The sequence below is a fragment of the Passer domesticus genome, chromosome Z (assembly GCF_036417665.1).
Source record: "Passer domesticus isolate bPasDom1 chromosome Z, bPasDom1.hap1, whole genome shotgun sequence".
NCBI classification, from domain to species: Eukaryota; Metazoa; Chordata; class Aves; order Passeriformes; family Passeridae; genus Passer; species Passer domesticus.
Window position 1 is genome coordinate 72617602 of NC_087512.1, and position 20159 is coordinate 72637760.

The following is a 20159-nucleotide window of genomic DNA, read 5'->3' on the forward strand; positions in this document are numbered from 1 at the left end:
GTTACAACTTCCTTGTGAGGGGAAGAAGAGCAGAAAACACGGATCTCTTCTCTGTGGTGAGCACTGACAGGACACAAGAGAATGGCCTGAAGTTGTGTCAGGAGAGGTTTAGGCTGGATATCAGGAAGGCCTTCTTCACTCAGAGGGTATTTGGGCACTGGAAGAGAGACCTCAGAGAAGCTGGTCTGCCAGAGGTCAAAAGCTTTTGGACAATGCTCTCAGGCACGTGTTGTGACTTTGGGTATGTCCTGTGCAGGGCCAGGAGTTGGACTTCGACAATCCTTTTAAGTCCCTTCCCACCTTAGCATATTCTGTTATTTTTGGATTTATGTTGGAAAAGACCTCTAAGACCATAGAGTCCAAACTCTGACTGATCATACAACTAAGTGCCACGTCCAGTCATTTCTAGAATGCCTCCAGGGGTGGTGTCTCCACCACTGCCCCAGGAAGTCAATTCCAATGCTTACCAACCCCTTCCATGACATCCAACCTGAACCTTACCAGGAGGTATTCAAGGCCATGTTCTCTTGTCTTGTCACTAGTTTTCTGGGATAAGAGGCCAAGTCCTTTCTTTCCACTATCTCCTTTCATGTACTTGCAGAGAATTAGGAGGTCTCTCCTGAGCTTTCATTTTTCCAGAGTAAACAACCCCTACTATCTCAGATGCTTTTCATATGACTTAGAATTCAAGTAGACATTTCTGCTACATTCTAGCTGGGTTTTTTTTCAGAGTTTAACCTACAGTGCACCTACCTCTTTCACTAAAAAAGATGAATAATTTAGATGAGTTTACTTAAAAAGCTGTTTTACCATCTGCTCTCTGTCACTGAAATGTTTAGACCAATGAACAGATATCATGGAAAATAATACCAAATGGCACTGAGATAAGGTGAGTTCATCCAGGTGATACACTGATCTATGCTTTCCTTAAGAGACTCAAATTGTTATTTCAGTCTTTGTTGAAATTTAAAGAGCACTGCTCCTAAACATCTCAAAAATTCTGTATGCTCCCCTTCCACAAGTGTTGCATATGGCTTTTAATAGAGAGCAGGAAAACATGTGCGCAGAGGTGTTAGTTCCATGCATATGTATGTAAGATAAAAAGAAAACATTCTATCCACATTGAGAAATATCTGAAAGAAAATTACAGTAAAATTAGTTTTGCAAATATTTCAAAAGTTAACATATAGTATGGCTTCTAAACAAACTAAAGCCTTCAGCCTGCATTTTAGCTGGCAACAACTGAAGTAAAATGAGTGAATCAAAAGAGAAACTGTTCAGCCTTCATCAGTCATTAGCATATTTTCTAAAAGTTGCACAAACAGAAAGTGTTTCTAAAAAAGGAACAACATTGCACTTTGCCAGTTTGGAAGTGAGAGGTCAGTGCATCTGAAGCATGATGCATTACCATGAACAACAAAGTTTCCAAGCATAAAAAATTTACCATCCATGACTTCAAATGAAAGAGCAACTCTATCCATGGTTTTAGGAATGTCCTGGACTAAATGACCAGGAATTACAGTATTTTATCATCCAGTAGGTGAGATGAATGCAGGAAAAGTTAAAGATTAGTGGAACATTGAAAATCAACTGAATATGTTGCATTGAGGTGCTGATGGCTTTTTCCCATCTAATCCAGTGCATAGAGATCAGTCATTGATTGATGCCTGGGTCTTCATGATCCAACACAGAATGGAATTTTACTGAAATTGATGAAGGAACACACTAATATGTGTGTTCATAATAAATCTACTATGGAACTCAAAATACATGGGAAAGGATTCTTTATCTTTATTTGTAATTTCCATCATAACATCTCCTGTGTAGCAGCAAGAATTTTTTATCCAGAAGCATAATATCATAGACACTTAAAGCAGTATAAACAAAAAGTAAAGATTTTATGAGCATCTTCCAGAAATGCACTGGAAAATTTTATTAAATTGTTATAAAATTCTCAGAATATGTTTGGACTGTGTATGTTCAAAGTTAAATACTCCAGATAGTTATCTAAAATTGTGTGATATTTTTGCATCTTACAGTGAAAGAAATTAACTAAGATTTCCGATTTGGATGCAGCCAGACTATATGATCAGCTTTGATCTTTAATGTAGGTGACAAAGATAGAAGACAATATAATTGAGGGATAAAGATTGAAATCTCCAGAAACTAGTATTTGATAGTGGTGTACACAAGGGGCATTTTTGAGTCAGAAAAAAGGAAACTGGACTGAAATGGTCAAAATGAGAACTGATGCCTGACCTTAACCATTTACTTCTCTAAAGTGATGGCATGGAGAATAGAAATTTTCAGTTCCCTTGAAGTTGCAAGGTAAAGCTTAAAACTAAAAATCACTTAGATGAAAGAATGCGAAAGTAGATGCACAGGTTGGCAAATGTAGCTGGAATCAGTGAATAAACAGACAGTGAGGAACCTTAGTGATTTTTGTGGTAAACTTCTGTAACAAGAAAGAACAGTGAATGACCTAAGAAAAGTTTAAGGCAGTGCCACTTAAATTTTGAGGGCTCTCAGTGAATACAACCACCAGAAACTCCTTCACATAACCCTCTAAGAGCACAAAAGGAGTTCCAGTGAATGGGATGAGGCATATAACTTAGTGCTAGGAAAAGTGATGTTTATCTATTAGCTAGGACATATGTTGCAATGAATGTGTATGATCCTGATGGAACAAATACCCTCTTGTAAAGTTTCATGACACACATTTGAGTAGAGGGAATCCTCCAAATGCGTCCAGCATTGTAATAAAGAACACCTGCTTTTTAATACCTCAAATTGTATTAGAAATTCTATTCTCCAGCCAATTTTGGTGGCAGAAGAAAAAAAAAACTGCTTAAAATTAGAACAATCTAGAGTACAAAAAGTATATAGGAATGGTGGTTATCTCAGTGAGGGTAGGGTCTCTAAATACCAATAGATGAAGTAGCAGGCAAAATTCCCACTAGTATGCTAACCCAAACCCACACACTTGTGCTAACAAATGGATATCACCTGTTAGCTCAGGACAACACAAAGGAAAATTCCTTCTTCAGAAAGCTCCAAAGACATCCTTCACTGGATTGGAAGGTGAAACAAGGGAGAGATAGACAAATAATATAGACTGTGTGCAAGACAAGCATTGGCTGAAAGGTATCAAGAAATTTCAAGGATAAAAAGTCAAATATGTGGCCACAGATGGCTTTGCAAGATCTTGTATAAATAATTAAGCTCTGAAGACAGAATGGGGAAAAAAAAAAGTGAAGGAAAAGGTGTGTTTGATCCCCTGTTTTTCTGGTTTTGGCTAGGATGGGGCTAGTTTCCTCCCTAGTTAAGTAGTATGGGATTTTGTTTGCATTTGTTCTGGAAACAGTATAGATAACAAAGGCATATTTTTGCTACTGCTGGGCAATGCTGTGATGGACACATATGTGCTCCTCACATATGCCACCAGTGAGGAGGTTGAGGGGTGCACAGAAAGTTGGCAGATGACACAGCTCAGACAGCTGATCCCAAATGACCCAAGGGATATCCCATACCACATGGCATCAGGCTCAGCATATAAAGTTGGACGGAAAAGAGGAAAGGGAGGGGAGATTTGGAGAAATGGCATTTGTGTGCCCAATTCTACATTAGGCATAGTGGAGCCCTGCTTTTGTGAAGATGGCTGAACAGCTGCCTGTGGATGGGAAGTAGTGAGTGATTTCCTTGTTTTTCTTTGCTTTACCTATTGAACTGTCTTTATCTTAATCCACAAAAGTGTACTCACTTTTAACCTTCAGGAAGGAGTGGAGGAGTGGCTATGTGGGGCTTAGTTGTCACCCAGGGTTAAACTATGACACCTGACAGTTATGTTTCATAGGTCAGATCCACCATAAAAATCAACAGAGCAAGAAGATACCAACATAAATAAGTGAGGAGCTGAGGTCTGTAGAGAAATACTGAGGAAGAAATATTGAGCAATAAAGAGAAGTAATGTCATCAGGATTTAGGAGGATTTATATTAATTAATTAAGAATCAACACAAAGTGGGGAAGCAGGGAAACAAAAGAGCAAACTATCTGTGACTGCACCTGTGTGTATAGTGTCTGATATTTCTAGAAAAAACAACTCACCTAGCATAGGGCTCAAATTTTGTGTTCATATCCCAGGTGCTGAAAATAATTTCTACCTTGACTATTCAATAAGTTTTAATTTTTCAGAAAAGGAAAGTGTGAACTCTAATAACATTCCCTGCTTGCCAGGAATTTTTCTCTCAGAATCCATGGCAAAGATTTAGATCAGGAGAGCTCATAAATGACATTTAGACCACTGTGAACAGCAAAAGAAAATAAATTATTATTTAGGAATTACTTTTCTTGTCATCTTCTGAAGAGTTCTTTCAGCAGACCTACTTGTGTTTACTGTCACATTTTTTTCTTACTTTTTTGGTGAAAAGGTGATTGACTTTCAAGGATCACCTCTGCAAGGCTCAGGGGTGTTCCACTACCACATAAAGAAGTTAAGAAGAGTTCATCTTTAATAATTTGATGATACACCAGGAAGGAGTGGTTGATGTATCTAAAAGACAACAGGGCATTGCTGTCTTTTAGAGGGCATTTAGAGGTTGGAGTAATGCGTGAACAGGAACTTCATGAAGTTCAGTAAAGGGAAATGCAAACCCGTGTATCTGGGGAAGAAGGATAAATGCATGGTGGGGGTTGACTGGCTGGAAACCAGATCTGCAGAGAGGAACCTGGAGTTCCTGGGAGACAAGCTGACCATATTGCAGCATGTTACCCTTGCAGCAAAGAGGGTCTGCATTAGAGGGTCTGTTGCTTGCAGATTGAGGCATCTGGTCCTTCCCCTCTGCTTACACCTGGTGAAACAGGCTGAGGGGACTGTGCACAGCTCTGCCCTCTCCAAAACAAATGACATGAACACACTAGAGCAACTTTAGCACAGGGCCATAAAGATAGTGGACGGAAGCTTGTCTTACATGAGTAGTGGCTGACAGTGGCTGGGACTCTCCATTATGTAGAGAAAGGGCTTGGGGGAATCTTATCAATGTGTATAAATACATATCTGGAGCAACTGAAGAAGATGAAGTTAAACTCTTTGCACTAATGCCAAGTAGCAAGACAAGAGACAACCGCAAACTGAAATTAAATTCTATCTAAATATTAAGAAAAGAATTTTGGCTGTGATGTTGTTTGAACACTGGAGTAGGTTCCCCAGGAGATTGTGAGGTGGTCATCCTTGGAGATACTCCAAATCTGACTGTACATTGTCCAAAGTTATCTACTCTAGATGATTCTGCTTTGAGCAAGGGCTCTGAACTAGGCTATCTCCAGAGATGCCTACCACTCTCACCCATTCTGTGACTCCATGAAGTCCTATAAAATGCTTGAAAGAATGAAAAAAATCAACAGCTTCTGTTTACTTCACAGTACTTTGAGATGCATCAGTGTAAAGTCTGTTATAATAACATATTCTTTTACAACAGCAAAAAAAGAGAAAGTTTGTTTTGTCTTTGCTAAGACAGTGGGTTTCATGCAAGAATATTAGCTGTGACTTTTGAAGTCATGGGTATTCAACAAAACTGGAATTTAAATAAAGAATCTGGGCAAGAAGGATATGCCACTATATCTAACCCCCCAGAACCCTATTTAAATAGACAGGATTAATATTAACATTAATTTCATCCTCTCCATGTTAATTTTTGCCATAACTGCATTCCAATTATTGAAAGTGAACTGAGGTAATACTGGAGAGACTGTAAGGGTAAAGTCTGGAGAATACTTTAAAAAGCATATTCCCACAGAACAAAAACCTAATAGTGTACTACTTAGTAGGGGCTAGCAAAATCAAACAAGCAAGGCATGCAAAATAAGCCTATACATTCTGTTGCACTTTCACCATTGTGGAAACAAAATAAATGGCTACATTTTGCATTTTCTTTGTTCAGGGATGTTTTATTGAAGCATAATCCAATTTCCGTATATGAGAAACTTCATGATATTACTGGTGACAGCACTCTGCTATTTCTTTACACCTTGGGAGCTTAGACTCTGTGATGGCCTGAAATTCCACTCAGGTTTGAGCATTACACTGCTAAATGCAGTATTAGCATTTTGCTAGACTTGCTTATCAATTTCATGACTATGCCTAGGTCTCGAAGAAGAAAGAAATGGGAGACATGGATAACTGCTCTTTGGCTTGCTCTGTATAAACTCCAGGGAGATATTAATCTCTCACTCTATTTTTTTATCATAATTTTTTAATAGTGCTAATGGAAAAAGAGGGCACGATAACAGGAGTTTCATGCTGCATCTTACAATATAAATGGTATGGATCTTTAACTGACCCAAGGGTGTAACGTTTAAATCAAGAGTGCAGGCAAAGAGGGGAGAAAAAGAGCTGGCCAAGAGAAGAACATGGATACAATATAATATAAATTCTGATGACTAGTGTTATTCTTCTTCCCTTCCTGGAATATCTCATCCTTGAACTTCCTTTTTTATTTTTTATTTATTTATTTATTTATTTTATTTTTTATTTTCCTATCCACAATGATGTATCTAGCACCTTACTTTATAAAAAAATGAAAATATGAGGTTCTCAAATAATGAGTTACAGGAACATGACCTTTGATATACAATGGATCAAAATAAAGGCTCAGTAAAGAAAAGTTTAACATAATCATGCAGAGATTCCATTTTTTTTTCTTTTCCAGATTTCATTATTTACAAATGTAAACCACAAAACAGAACAAAACTTTCCAATCCATAAATTTTTAAAGCCATTTCATCCATTTAAGAATGATGACATATATGACCTGTGAACCACTTGTCAGGTAAAATAACACAGTACATATACATCCCACTTTTTTTGATACAGAGGAAAAAATATTCTTAACATTTGCAAACATAAGGCCAAAAACAATTTCATTTTTAACTGTCTTGCAACAACATATACACAATCAGCAATAGAAGGCATATTCAAATAGAGTTGTTTTACTACAGAAATCACAAATAACATACCTTAAGTCTTAGAGAGTTCAAGTCCTGGAGACAATCACAGCACCTTTGAAAATAAAATGAATCTGTTAAAACTATGGCAACTAATTTAGTTTAGGATAAAAATCCCTGTCCTCTGAAAGCTTTTATTAAGCAGAGTTTTCAAGCTCCCTTAGTACCTAGCAGCATGCTCCTGTCTGATTTCCAGCTACCTTCAAGAGATGAGTGAAATTTGTTCAGTCCCTCAGTTCATTTTTTGAGCTTCCCAAGAAGGTTTATTGTACTATTCAGTCTTCCTCAGCACAGCCTCCCTTCCTGGATTTCCATTAATTTTGTATTATGAAGCCTAGCAAGAAACTTTTCTAAAGCAACTATTTTCTAAAGCAACTATTTTATCAACAATATTTTGTAGTCCCTCTGCAGCACTGTTTACTGCAGCAGCAGTTAATCAACAAACTGTTCGAGAATAAATACTAATCTCACAGATGACAGAAAGAAAATACCTAGTACCAACTTCTCACTCAGCTATTTTGGAGTGAAGGAGAATGCAATGACTGGACTTTTGGTTTACCAGTGTCAGCACATTGGACAAAGCATTACAGGCAGAGCACTGGGAACAGTTTATTTTGCCAAGGAGCACCTTGATAAGCCTTTTCCTATCCTAACTTTTGTTTTGCACATGTTAGGTGAATGTCATCACACACTCTCTTACTCTTTGCGGCATAATCATTGGGACATAACTTTTGCTTATCTATTTGTGCAGTGATTTCAGAAAAGTAATAAAAAATATTTTATTTAAGAATCTTACCATTGGAGTTCAAGACATCAAATCCCCATTGGCAAGCAGACAATGCCAGCATATTTTTTTTCTCAGAAAAGAATACTCCTCTGGTAGTGTGTCCTTGCCATCCCTTGTTCTACCTTAAATATATATTTATAAATGTATACTTTTACTACTTTTACTACTTTTACTACTACTAAATCTACACAGACTTGTATATGTATGTATATAGCATTGGTATATATATATTTCAATACTGCCTGAAAATATTTGTTTATTCCTCATCCCTTTGAAAATGTCTTAAATAAAAAAAAAAATCAGACTTGTCACATCTAATTTTCTGCAAGTGTGAATTTACCTGCCACCCTTGAAACATGATAAAGTTATAGTCCAAGTACTCTACTGTTACTCTATTACAGAACTTGCCTTATTCTGATATGGATTGTAGAAACACCCTGTTCACCCTAATTTCACAGGTTTATATGTTTTATAGCAAAATACACAGTTATAAGGGGATAATCCTAGACATTTCCTTTATGTTCATGTCATTAAATGGTCTCTGTAAAAGCCATCCCAGTGGTGTAACAATCAGAGTTACCTTGTCTCTACAACAGTTGTTTTATTGGCTAGCACAAGGAAAAGTATATTTCCTTGTATATATACCTTTGACAATTTGTCTTGTGTCTTACTAGGGATAAGTTCTGATTTTTTGATGTGCTAAAATTATAGTTTTCTCATTAATTATATATTTGTGTGTACAGATAAACATGCCAGCAACTTATTTAATTTTAAAGATACTAAAACTTCTGACAAACACTTTCAATTGCAATAACTTGCATACAAAAAAGTAAATTTAGATAAGTATTGTTGCAGAAAAATAAAATTAAAAAAAAAAAAAAGAAAAATGAAACAACAACCACCCAAAGTTAAAATTTGCTTATTTGAATCAATTGTCTTGAAAATGAACCAGAAACAAATGCATGATATTCCAGGAAGCAGAACTTCCTTCTAACTGGAATGACTCAGATAAACACACTGACAGTTTTTGCAACAAGATGAAAAAATTCTCTCTGGCTATGAAAAAAAGCATTTGAAGAATATAATTTTTTAGCTGTAATTCATACTTAATAGAATACATGCCCCTATAATCTCATAAACATAAGTATTATTAAATTTATTCTTGCAAAGCTTTCTTTCTCTTTCTTTCTGCTGTACATATGTCAGTCTTCTGATTTTAAGTGAGTATTTCCAAACAGATCTTTTGCTAACCTTTTTTTTCAAAAATACCACAACTCTTATTTCATTATACTATCTACAAAATGCTCTTCAATCATTCAGATTGAAATGGTGGTTTAGACTTCAGCTGATGTAACAGCTAATGTTAAAAAAATCTTCAATTTGGTTTGTACTTAGCCAAATTCAATAGAGAAAAAGATTACCAGTGACCTCACAGGTCCTGATCCTCCAATTACTGTATTTTTGTCTATATATTTCTTGGATTGTTGACACAATGACTTTGAAGCCAAGGCTATCAGCCATTAATCACTGATGAGAAAGTAGATGACATCCTTCAGTGATGACTACATTACATTTCACTTAGGAACAGTACTTGTTGAAATATACATATATTCTGAAACAGTGATTAAAAAACCCCCACAATTTTTATGTGCTTAGAACAATCTCACAAGAGACCAACATACTTCATGTACCTAGTCAATTTATTTCATTTCAAGAACTAATTAATTCACTTTCTGGCACAGTTTGTTCAAATGTAAAAATAGAAATCCTGATTTGTAAAACAAAAAGACAGATACATATATCAACCCATCAGGGGGTGGGATTAGTTTACTCCAAGGAGCACTGGGCTGTGGACTGGATTTTCTTTTGTCTGCTAGTTATGACTGAATACATCTTAGAAACAAAATTATGCCAGTGAGCAAGCTGAGACATTGAGCTTTGTATCAATTGCAGAACAAGATGCACTGTGATGAATCCCAAGCATGATGGTTCGGTTGGAGAAGGATTTACAGCCTATAGTGTCAGGTAGAAATTTTTGTCAAGGGTTGTCACGTTATAGTTCTAGTGTCCTCACATTTCAAAGAAGCCCTCATTCTCTGCTGAAAGAGCAGCCTTTTGCCACAGTTGCCATTTTGCTGATCCTCCTAAAATCCGGCAGAAATGTTCAAGTTAGGGGGGTTGTGTGCATACACAGTAGAGCGAAGGAAAAACTGGAACTGTAGCTGCTAAAAATTAATAATTTGTGACAAAAAATGACGTGTCATGGAGGACAAGAAGGTCCAACTGCAGAAGAGGTTGAACTGGTTGGACAGAATAGGAATGACAGGACAAAAGGACTCTCTATAAGGGAGTGAACCTTCCCTTGGGAATGAGGCACATTGCAGAGTTGTCTTGCAACAATCCCATCACTCAGGGACCTAAGTGCTCATAGGCCAGAGGCTACTTTTGGGCAGCAGAACTGGAATAGAGAATGGATCCAATATTGGGTTGATGTTTTTGGGATTGGTACCCAACTCCTGCTCCACCTCTGCATGCACTGGATAGAACAGCTTATGGTAATAATACTGTCCAGTGCACTGTACATTAAATCTTCTGTAATTATTCACAAGTCTGTGTTTAACTCAGATCAAGGCATGCAATAAAATTTTCCCAACCAAAAACTTGTGAATTAGTGGTTGAAAACACACAAATTCTGCCTGCAAAATTGACTGGAGCACAAACATGATATTTCCACACAAAGAATGGGTTTATCTCACCCACAATTATAATATAAAACTAATTTTAATTTGCTGATGAAATTCTTGGAAGTTTCAGGCACACTACAGATCTCTGCTGGGGTGTTCTGTGAATATTTATCAGATGTTTATTTTAGATTAAATTTTCTCATATAAAATGAAAATATATTGTGTACTCATGTAAATACTTTTTATGCATCATATTGTATGTACCAGAAGGACAATATTAATTTCTCTTAATATAATCTACAGATCTTGCTATCTACACTGAAAACAATGGAGAATCACCCAGCCTGCAATAGTCAGCTGAGTGAGCTATAAAAATAAATTTCCTTATCTAAAAATAATTAGGAATGTAATACTGAAGCCACAGTTCTCACAATAACTAAGAGGTAATTACTAAGCTTGTTCTGGTTCTGATAGACAAAGACTTTGAAAGGAAATTAAATCACTGATTTATTGTCCTAGAGTTAGATGCCAAATGAGATAATATAATTACTGATGAATGAATTTTTATCCTCATTTTATACCTAAAATCATGTCTAGCATGCACATTGCAAAAGCAAGGAAAATCAGAAACTTGTGTGTTTATTTCAAGGAATAACAGTGGATATTCATTTTGATCACACAAAGACTGGTACAGTCTTGTAGCTACAGGAAGATGAAAATATCCAGCCCCAATGAAATCATCTACATCCACAAGAAAATTTCTGACAAAGCTAAGCATGCATCACCAGGACCCTCTGACAGGAATTAACATCACAACCACAGAAGGAATCCACTGATGGCAGAATGTGCTTTAGGAAGGTACATAACCAGCAGATTCCTATGCTGGTCACATCACATCCCTTTTTATTCTGTCCTGCCTTATATAGCATTAGCTTCTCAATGTTCTTTACCCATACAAAAGCCTCCATCATTTCTTCATTCTTAGTGGCATAGTCACATTCTTCACTGGCAGCTGCTTCTCATATTTTAAAAGACCTTGCAAGTGACAATCTGATTGTCATACGAACACGTACATTTCCTGACATGAGGTTGAGAACAATGTAACTAACATGTTGCTACTAAATGGAATAAAAAATTGCTATGTTCTTCTACCTCTTCTACAACTAAAAAATTCCATCTTTCACCAAGAAAATTGAGTCTGCGTAATCTTTGATGTGCTACAGATGGATTTCTGCTGAGTTAATAATAGCATTAATACTTAAAAGCTAAGACTTACCTTAATGCTGGCAATTTTTTATTTAAATCAAGGTTATGGAAAATAAAGTAATGAATCTCATGGAACTGAAAAATTATCCAAAATAGTAGCAGAAAATGAAGAGAAGTCAATTTCATGAAAGCAACAGTAGAACTTTTGAAATTCATGGCTTTATCAGAGCATGGTATGCCACTGCACAATTTCATTCTACGGAAATATTTTGGGAGGACTATGACTGAAATTTTGTTTAATATCTTCTAAATTTTGTCTGGGTCATAGCCACAAAACAATACCTGAGGACCAAAGGAGGAGCAGACCAATTTCTCTTGTGCTGTCTATATTCTGCATAGGGTTATTATGACTTTAATAAAATCAGCTACCTCCCCTGCCCACCAGTGCAGGCATAGCAGTGCATTTCAGCAACTAGACAGCAATACATTCAGAAAGGATAAAAGCCTTTTGTGCATGCAGGTGTCCCTTACAGACTATAAGCTTTAGCTCTTCATGGAAAGGCACCAGGATCTTGCAGCAAAGTGTGAGAGGTAAGGGCTGTGATTGTATGAAGGAGCTGCACTAGGTAAAAGACAGTGCCACAGCCAAGATCACATTGCTACAGTCAGGCTTGCACAATGCTCTCTAGTGGAAACTGTTTCTTATGGCATCTGTTCTTTTCTTATATTTTCTCTTTTAAATAAAATAAAATCCAAAGCAATTTCTAAAACCTTTTCTTCATGAGGTATTGTGGACAACACAAGGCCATAATAAATGGCATCCACTATAAAAGTTTTTCATAATGCTCTTCAGATAACCTGTTTTTGAGAATGCTTTTACCACAATAATTTAACTGTAATTGAAAATACATAATTGAATGAGGAATTTGGGGGAGAGCAACAAATAAACTTCCATAAACTGTAGTATCCTGCACATCCTAAAATGGAACAAGTGAAAATAAGAAACTAGAAAATAAGTGTGTCAAAAATGCAATTTAAAAAAAAAGGGTTTTGAAGTGGCAAGTGATTACAATTCCTTACTGACCTTTAATTTACACATTCTGCTAACACTTCATACTAGGCCAGTTTAAGCTATTCAAAAGGAATCCACTCTATCTTTCTTGCCTTTAACATCATTCCAGAATTCAAGTAATCTATTTAGATTACATGCTGGCCACTGTGATGGGAAGTAAAATCTGCTATTTATGTTGCAAACTAAAACACTGCCATAGCAATAGTAATACTCTCAAATGGAGATATTCCTGTTACTTGCCAATTTATATAATTTAAGAGATCAGTAAAGCCTTGAAGAGTAGCTGTTTCTAGGATATCTTGTGATTCTGACTCTAGAAGTGCTGTCAGAAATACATCCTGCTCAGTTGAACCAGAGCTTGACGTGCACCAACACATACTTTGAGACTGTAAGAACTACCAAAATTTAGAACAACTAAACACTTTGTTGTCAGTATGAATCTTCTCATACTATGTTAAAAACCATAAGTAAATTGATGAATTAAGGTGCACCTGACTTGAGAGTAAAGCAGGTTAAAGAAAATGCCCTCCAGCAGCCAGATATGGGAACAACTGTTTCAGCAGTGTATCAGTAGGGCTAATATTTCAATTGTCCCTCCCAAAGTACACATACAACAATTATACTAACAATAATTCTGTCACTCAGAGGTTTTCTGGTAACCTTAGTCTCTAAAGACAGTTTAGAAAGAGCTATGCTTCAAATTATTTTCACAGCAAAGGGTTCAGCTGCTGGTTAAAAGGATTGTTAACATCCTACCTGTGTATTCCTTTAGACTGGTTTTAAGCAGATATTATTAGGAATGCCATTAGCAAGGACTAACAGGGAATAATGATGGCATTCAACAGTAGTTTCTGAGGTTCCAAAGTTTCTAATTTAGAACAAAAACTGAAGCTGTATAAAAGTTCTTTCTTTTTTAATACAGACCTCAGAGCTGAGGTCTGTATTAAGTGCAAGCTGAAATTTTGCTTAGCTGTAACTGCTTATGTGTGACAATCAACAGACTGATGGCTGGCCAACAGCCTCAATATAAGTAGTCTAAAGCAGTCTGATTATAAATAGTTTTGCTGATTCAGATCACTCTCCACCTCTTATCTCTCCAAATCAACATAAGAGGAATATGAATATGGGTTACTCACACCTCAGAAATTTAAATTTTGTTCCTTTTCTGACCAACTTAGTACAGTTGGATTCAACCAAATATAGCTGCTGAAAGAACATGAATAACAGTCCGAATAGCATTTTGCTTCAGAAGATAGAAATAAGAATACCTCTACTTCAGGCAGTTCAGATTAGCTGAAAATGCAGCCAGTGTGGACTACCCTAGAGTGCCTAAGAGTGCCAAAGAAAAATAAATATTTCCTGTCCTGACATATTTTCAATTTCATACACAATTATAAATGAATACCTATTTCCTTTTCTAAAAATATTTCAAATATATCAAGTGGGAAAGGACCCACAAGAATCAAGTCCAGCTCCTGGTCCAGCACATGACATCCCCAGGAGTCACACCATGTGCTTAAGAACATTGTCTAAACACTTCCTGAGCCCTGACAAGCTTGGTGTAATGACCATTTCCCTGGGGATCTGTTCCAGTGCCCAGCCAGCCTCTGTGTGAAGAACCTTTCCCTGATATCCAACATAAACCTGCCCTGACACAACTTCAGGCCATTCCTATTGGTCCTGTCACTGTCACCACTGAGAAGACATCAGTGCTTGCCCCTCCTTTTCCCCTTACAAGGAGATTGTAACTACAGTTACATCTGCCCTCAGTCTCCAACAGGCTGAACAGACCAAGTGACCTCAGCCACTCCTCATATGACTTCCCCTCAAGGCCCTGCAGCATCTTCGTCGCCCTTCTTTGGACACTGTGTACTGACTTCATATCTTTTTATATTACAGGGACCAAAGCTGCAGACAATGTTCAAAGAACATGTAAGAATTTTTTCCTGGGAGGAGAAAGACAATATGAAATTATGACGGTTGAAACGGCTGCAGCAGGCAAACAGCTGAAATCAGGCACCAAATTAAGAAATAGTTTATTTTTACTCACTGTCCTTATTTCATGCCTACTGTTACAGTATCCTTTCAGGAAACAAGCTATTTTATACCCAAGGTGTTTTATAGAGCACAGAATGAAGAACAGAGAATTGCTACATATTAATCTTTGCTCTGTTTCTTCTCACATAATTTTGACTAAAATATTTTTTTTCCTCCTCCATCATCATACTAATAGCAGAAGTTGCCTTACTAAGCCCTGAGATCCTCGTCCATGATAGAGCATTAGGTGCTAGTGCCCATGGAGAGAGGTAACCCCGCTTGATTCCCAGATGTTCTTCTCTTGAGGGTGACTTGGGGAAGAGGCATTTAAAAATGAATGAAGTAGGCAGAGAAGATGTTGCTGTAAATAGACATTGTTCATTTATAAAAAAGGGCCATGTCAGATAATCCTCTAACTCATTGGTTTTTAGAGGAGATTCTCCTAAGGTGCAGCCATGCTATTAATTTGAGTCTAGAGCAATTTTAATCTAGATATGTGCACCATCATTACTCAACTCTAAATGAAGTAAAATACATGCATATCTCAGAATGAGAATTATAATGCTTCAAATTCATATGATATTATCCAAAAGTGCTATTTGAAAGCAATATGACCATTTTGAATAATAAACTGTCCCTATTTTCAGACTACCTTACAGTACTTAACAACCCTTGTATTACTAGAAAAAGCTTAATGAATCAAACTTAAGTTGTCTGGCTTCTGACAGCATGGAGTTTGAGAAGAAAGACTTGAAAATAAACCAGGACAACTTAAAAACACAGAGTATCACATTAAAATTTACCCACACGGATACACACTGACTTTATAATATTTGAAATTATTAGCTGAACATGTGAAAACACGCAATCCTCCTGAATGCACTTTTATTTGGACTTGTAAAATTAACTGTTTTTTATAAAAAAATGAATCCTCAACAAATCAACACAAGGGTGAGATTGACTGCAATTGGCATCAAAACTACAGCTACAGCTGGAAGCAACCCAGCAAAGTATCTTTCCCTGGAATGAAGAGGGCAAATAATGGACAAAAGCCCAAGAACATGAAGAAGGGCGACAAGCAATAATGGTGAATAAAAGAAAATCGTCTTAAAAGTGAAACAACCGTATTGTAAACAACCCAAGATTTGAATTTTAAACTAATGAGCTCTCAGAGAAGAATGGGAATGGTAATGTGCTAAAGGTAATTGTTGGAAAGTGACAAAGTACTGGAATTGTCTGTCCAGGGAGGTGGTGGAGTCACCATCCCTGGATGTGTTTAAAGGGAGATTGGATGTGGCACTCGATGCCATGGTTTAGATGTGTTAGGGCATATGTTGGACTCGATGATCTTGAAGGTCTCTTCCAACCTAGTCATTCTGTGATTCTGTGATTCTGTAATCAAAGTCCATTGCTACCTGCACCTGAAGAGCTATTGTAAATAACTTCGAAGCATTCACAAAAGGAATTGAAAAAAACCATATCAGTGAATGAGAGTTTCAACTGACATTATTAGAAAACAGTAATAACTAATTTAAAGACAGCCTCCTAATTAAAACTGGTGAACAAGATTGTAATTGCCATTATTGAGCATTGTCTTCCTTGGAATGCTCATTTCCCTTTGTAAGGCTGACATTCCTGTATAAATATTAATTTAAAAAGTAACTGAATGAGTAACTGAATGTAGCATGATTTCAAAAGACGGTATATATATGTTTTTCAGGAGACATAGATCAGAAGTATACAAGTGCAATTAAGTCCGTTACCTTCATAGGGGAGAATATATATATATACATATATAAATATATATATACATAGATATATATGTATACACACACACTACATTCTTCCATCTTGCATAAGGAAACCCTCCAAATCTATAAAGCCAAAAAAAAGTTTCTAACTCTCTATTTGTCCCTCATATTCCAGAACACATGGCTGTTCCAATACAGCCAGTGTGTAAGGCTGTGTAAGAAGAATAAACCTGAGCAGGACAGTCTTGCTGTAAGGAGCACTGTGGCCCCCCACTGTGGGCCATTCCAGCCAAGGGCACAGAGGAGGGACCCTGCTCCCAGGTGGTGCATGGGTCAGTGGGCTGCAGGGTGGGGCTGCAGTCCCTGTTGTGCAGCAGGAGGGTGGAGGACTGCGTGTGGGCACGGCCCCAGCTGCCAGGGAGGAGGTTTGCGATGCTCAGGGCCTGTAAGGTGAGGCGCTGTGTGTGCAACTATGTGGGCATGCAACTGCAGAGTCTTCCATGTGAGTGTGCGTGTAGAGGGCAATTGTATTGTCTTAGGATTTGCTACAGAAGGCTGCCTGGAAATTTGCAGGTGTTTACTAAGCTTTTAAGTAAGTGTTTGGTATTGTGGGTTATATGTTTTTTTTTGTTGCTCTTGGTACCAAATATATAATTCACTGACTTCAATTTAATTCTGTGCTTTTAACACAAACAATTTTGATACTGATTTAAACCACTTTAGCAGAACAATTTTTTATATATTGTGCTATAATGTATTTCTTTTATTAGAATGAGTTAATTTGAAACAAAAAGCCCACACTATGAATATACACATTGTCTTAACATAACACCTTCAAAACAACAAGTGAAAATATAGTTTTTCCCCCAACCAGACACAACTGCTATGTGATTTCAGAGACAGACACCTTGTCCTTTGGAAACCAAGTGTAATGGTAATGTTTCACGACCAAAGATCATATATATATTCCATCAGCAACTGAATGGTGTGCAGCTGTTACATTGATAAAAGCCTTTAAAAGAATAATACAGCTAAATAAGATTTTTGTCATTCTGTTTAGATCCTGTGTACATTTATAGGTGGTGTCAATATACATAATCACTAAAATTTGACATTCTCATAATAATACCTAAAATGAAGCAAGCCTGTAGATACATAATTAAAATTACTAATAGAAAATTAATTTCTTTAATGGCTTCAAATAAAATATTCTGTGGAGTTACAGATAGAGTTTTATTTCTTTTGTATTGTCATTTTTAATGGTATATGGCATATATTTAAAGCCAATCCAGAAGTTCTGCATATCAAGAAAAAAAAAAAAACCAAAAACAAACCTTAGGAGTTATTTTATACTGTGTTTACTATTCTTTTTAGTGGATTGATAGTGGCTACCATTTGCCTATGGTATTACTAATTAATGAGAAGCACTAAACTAGAAATGAGGAATCAATACGATCTGATAACCAGGATGAAAAAAGGAAGTGGAAAGAAAATTATTTGGGAGCCCTGTTTATGAGAAAAGACCTTAACAATAAGGTGGCATCAGCAAAACAAGCAGCAAGACAGTTACAAATCAGTCTTTTGAAGGAAGCAGGAAGAGGCTTTATATCACACACAGAGCAGAATGCAGTTCTCTGGAAAATGGATGAAGGCAAGTGGATTTTAGAAACTCATTTAAGTGGAAAATAGAAAAGTAGAAGATATGTTGGAGAATAATGCTAAGCAGAGTAATGCTGTAGAAATAATAGAGATGAACATAAGAAAGAAAATAGAAGTGCACAATATGTCAATTTCCATTCCTCATATGTTACAAAAGAAGTTGACAATGTTTAATAGAGCAAATGAACCACGCTTTGATGTTTTAAAATACAAAAATCCTTTGATTTATATTGGAGATACTCTCACAGTTTTTTAGCCAAATGTCTGCTCTTATTGAAAATTGAACTTCTCTCTTAAAACCAAAAGAAAGCTTACAGAATGCTGTTTGATAAATGGGTAAATGACATTCAATTATTTAACTTCTTAACTAATATTGTTAGATTTTATTTTAAACGAAAATGCAAGGATGTATCTGAAATTTACAAACATATAGTCTATCTCCTTTGTTAGATACCTTGAAAAGCCACTTATAATTTGTAATGTATTGTGATTACATAGGATTTCTCAACACAGATATATTATATTAAAAATCAAGAACACTTAAATCAGTGCCACGTGTGGTATAGAAGGCTTATCTGATTATGAATTAGTTTATTTTACTATAATTAGCTCATATAAACTACAGCAGCATAAGTACTAGTGTAGACTAGTAAATAAGTCCACATTAGACAACCAAATGAGTCTACACTAGGTGGCTCAGGGCTTAACTAGACTGAAGTACACTCCAAGAGCTCTGAAAGCACTATTTCTTATACAGGAAGCAAATGGAGTGATCATATTTCAAATGATATTTGGTTTATTTGTCATCATGGATCATGCTGAAGAAAATGAAATAAAGGTTGTAGAATTTAATTCCTATTTAAGGAAAAAAATCATCATAATAAAAAAATCATAATAAAGGGATGTTGTTTATGCTGTTTATAAAGGGATGATGTTTATTATGTATTTGCTTCAAATGTTCAACACAAATGCTGTAGTGAGAGAACTTTACAGATCACTACTATTTATTTTAGTAATAATCTACATGGCACATTAAAAGAATTCAAGGTGATAATGTATCCTAAAATTATTTTTGTACACTGGAATATCTCAAGGACACTAATTCTGATGAATTAAGAAGTAGAAGGATACTAACAACTCCTCTTCTAGCTTTTACATCTGGATACTTGAATATCTCCATGGAAATCAAGATAAAATGTATAAATATTTATTAAAGAAAATAGAGTAGGCAGGAAGTAGAACTGGGTTGTTTTTTTCCTATTTACCCTACATAAACTAATTCCCCTGGTAATCACTGTTGCTTTTTCACTCCTGGCGTCTTCAACTTTTTCCTTCAAATCCTGCAATTTTTCACCCTTATATCTCTTTCTTAGATCACCATGCTTTTTTTTTAGAATTTGTGCAACACTGGCTTCTGTGTAACTCATGGAAGACTTGCACATATCACAAGGTAAAGATAAAACAGAAGTAAAAAAAATTTCATGTTAAAAATCCTTCTAAGACACTAGGCAAGAACAGAATTATTTAAATGAAATGTGATGGACCAAAGAAAACATTTTCTTTCTCTTTTAATTTCCTATTTTAATTCTGTTCTTGAATTTGCAACCAAATTCTTTATTTGAAATACCTTGGCTGAATCTTCTCAAAGCTGATGGTGCTTAGCTGGATCTGTAAACACCAATAGTTACAGAGGCTGAAACTGAGGCACTGTAATCCTTTTCTTCAACTCAAAGGGAAGATTACATCAATCATAAGGTTAAATTAAAGTCTCATTTTTGAATAAGCAGTTAAGTACTTGCTTGCTTCCACTTGACTTTAGTTGCTATAATGTACATTCATAAACGCCCTTAAGCAGGAGTGATTCACTGAACTGAAGCCCAGAAGAAGCACATTGTTGACACTGCTAAGGAGTGTAAAAGCAAAAACCTTATTGTTAGATAATTTATGACAAACTATTTATAG

The 20159-nt window shown here is 36.1% G+C and overlaps 1 protein-coding gene across 6 annotated transcripts in view; it reads right to left on the bottom strand.

The window, feature by feature from the left end:
• Positions 1-20159, bottom strand: part of LINGO2 (leucine rich repeat and Ig domain containing 2) — a 478753-nt gene that overhangs the window by 162470 nt on the left and 296124 nt on the right. For all 6 annotated transcript variants that reach the window (XR_010354120.1, XM_064405415.1, XM_064405413.1 and 3 more), the window contains one exon: positions 7014-7056. The gene's annotated coding sequence lies outside the window, so the exon portion shown is untranslated. The remainder of the gene's footprint in view (positions 1-7013; positions 7057-20159) is intronic.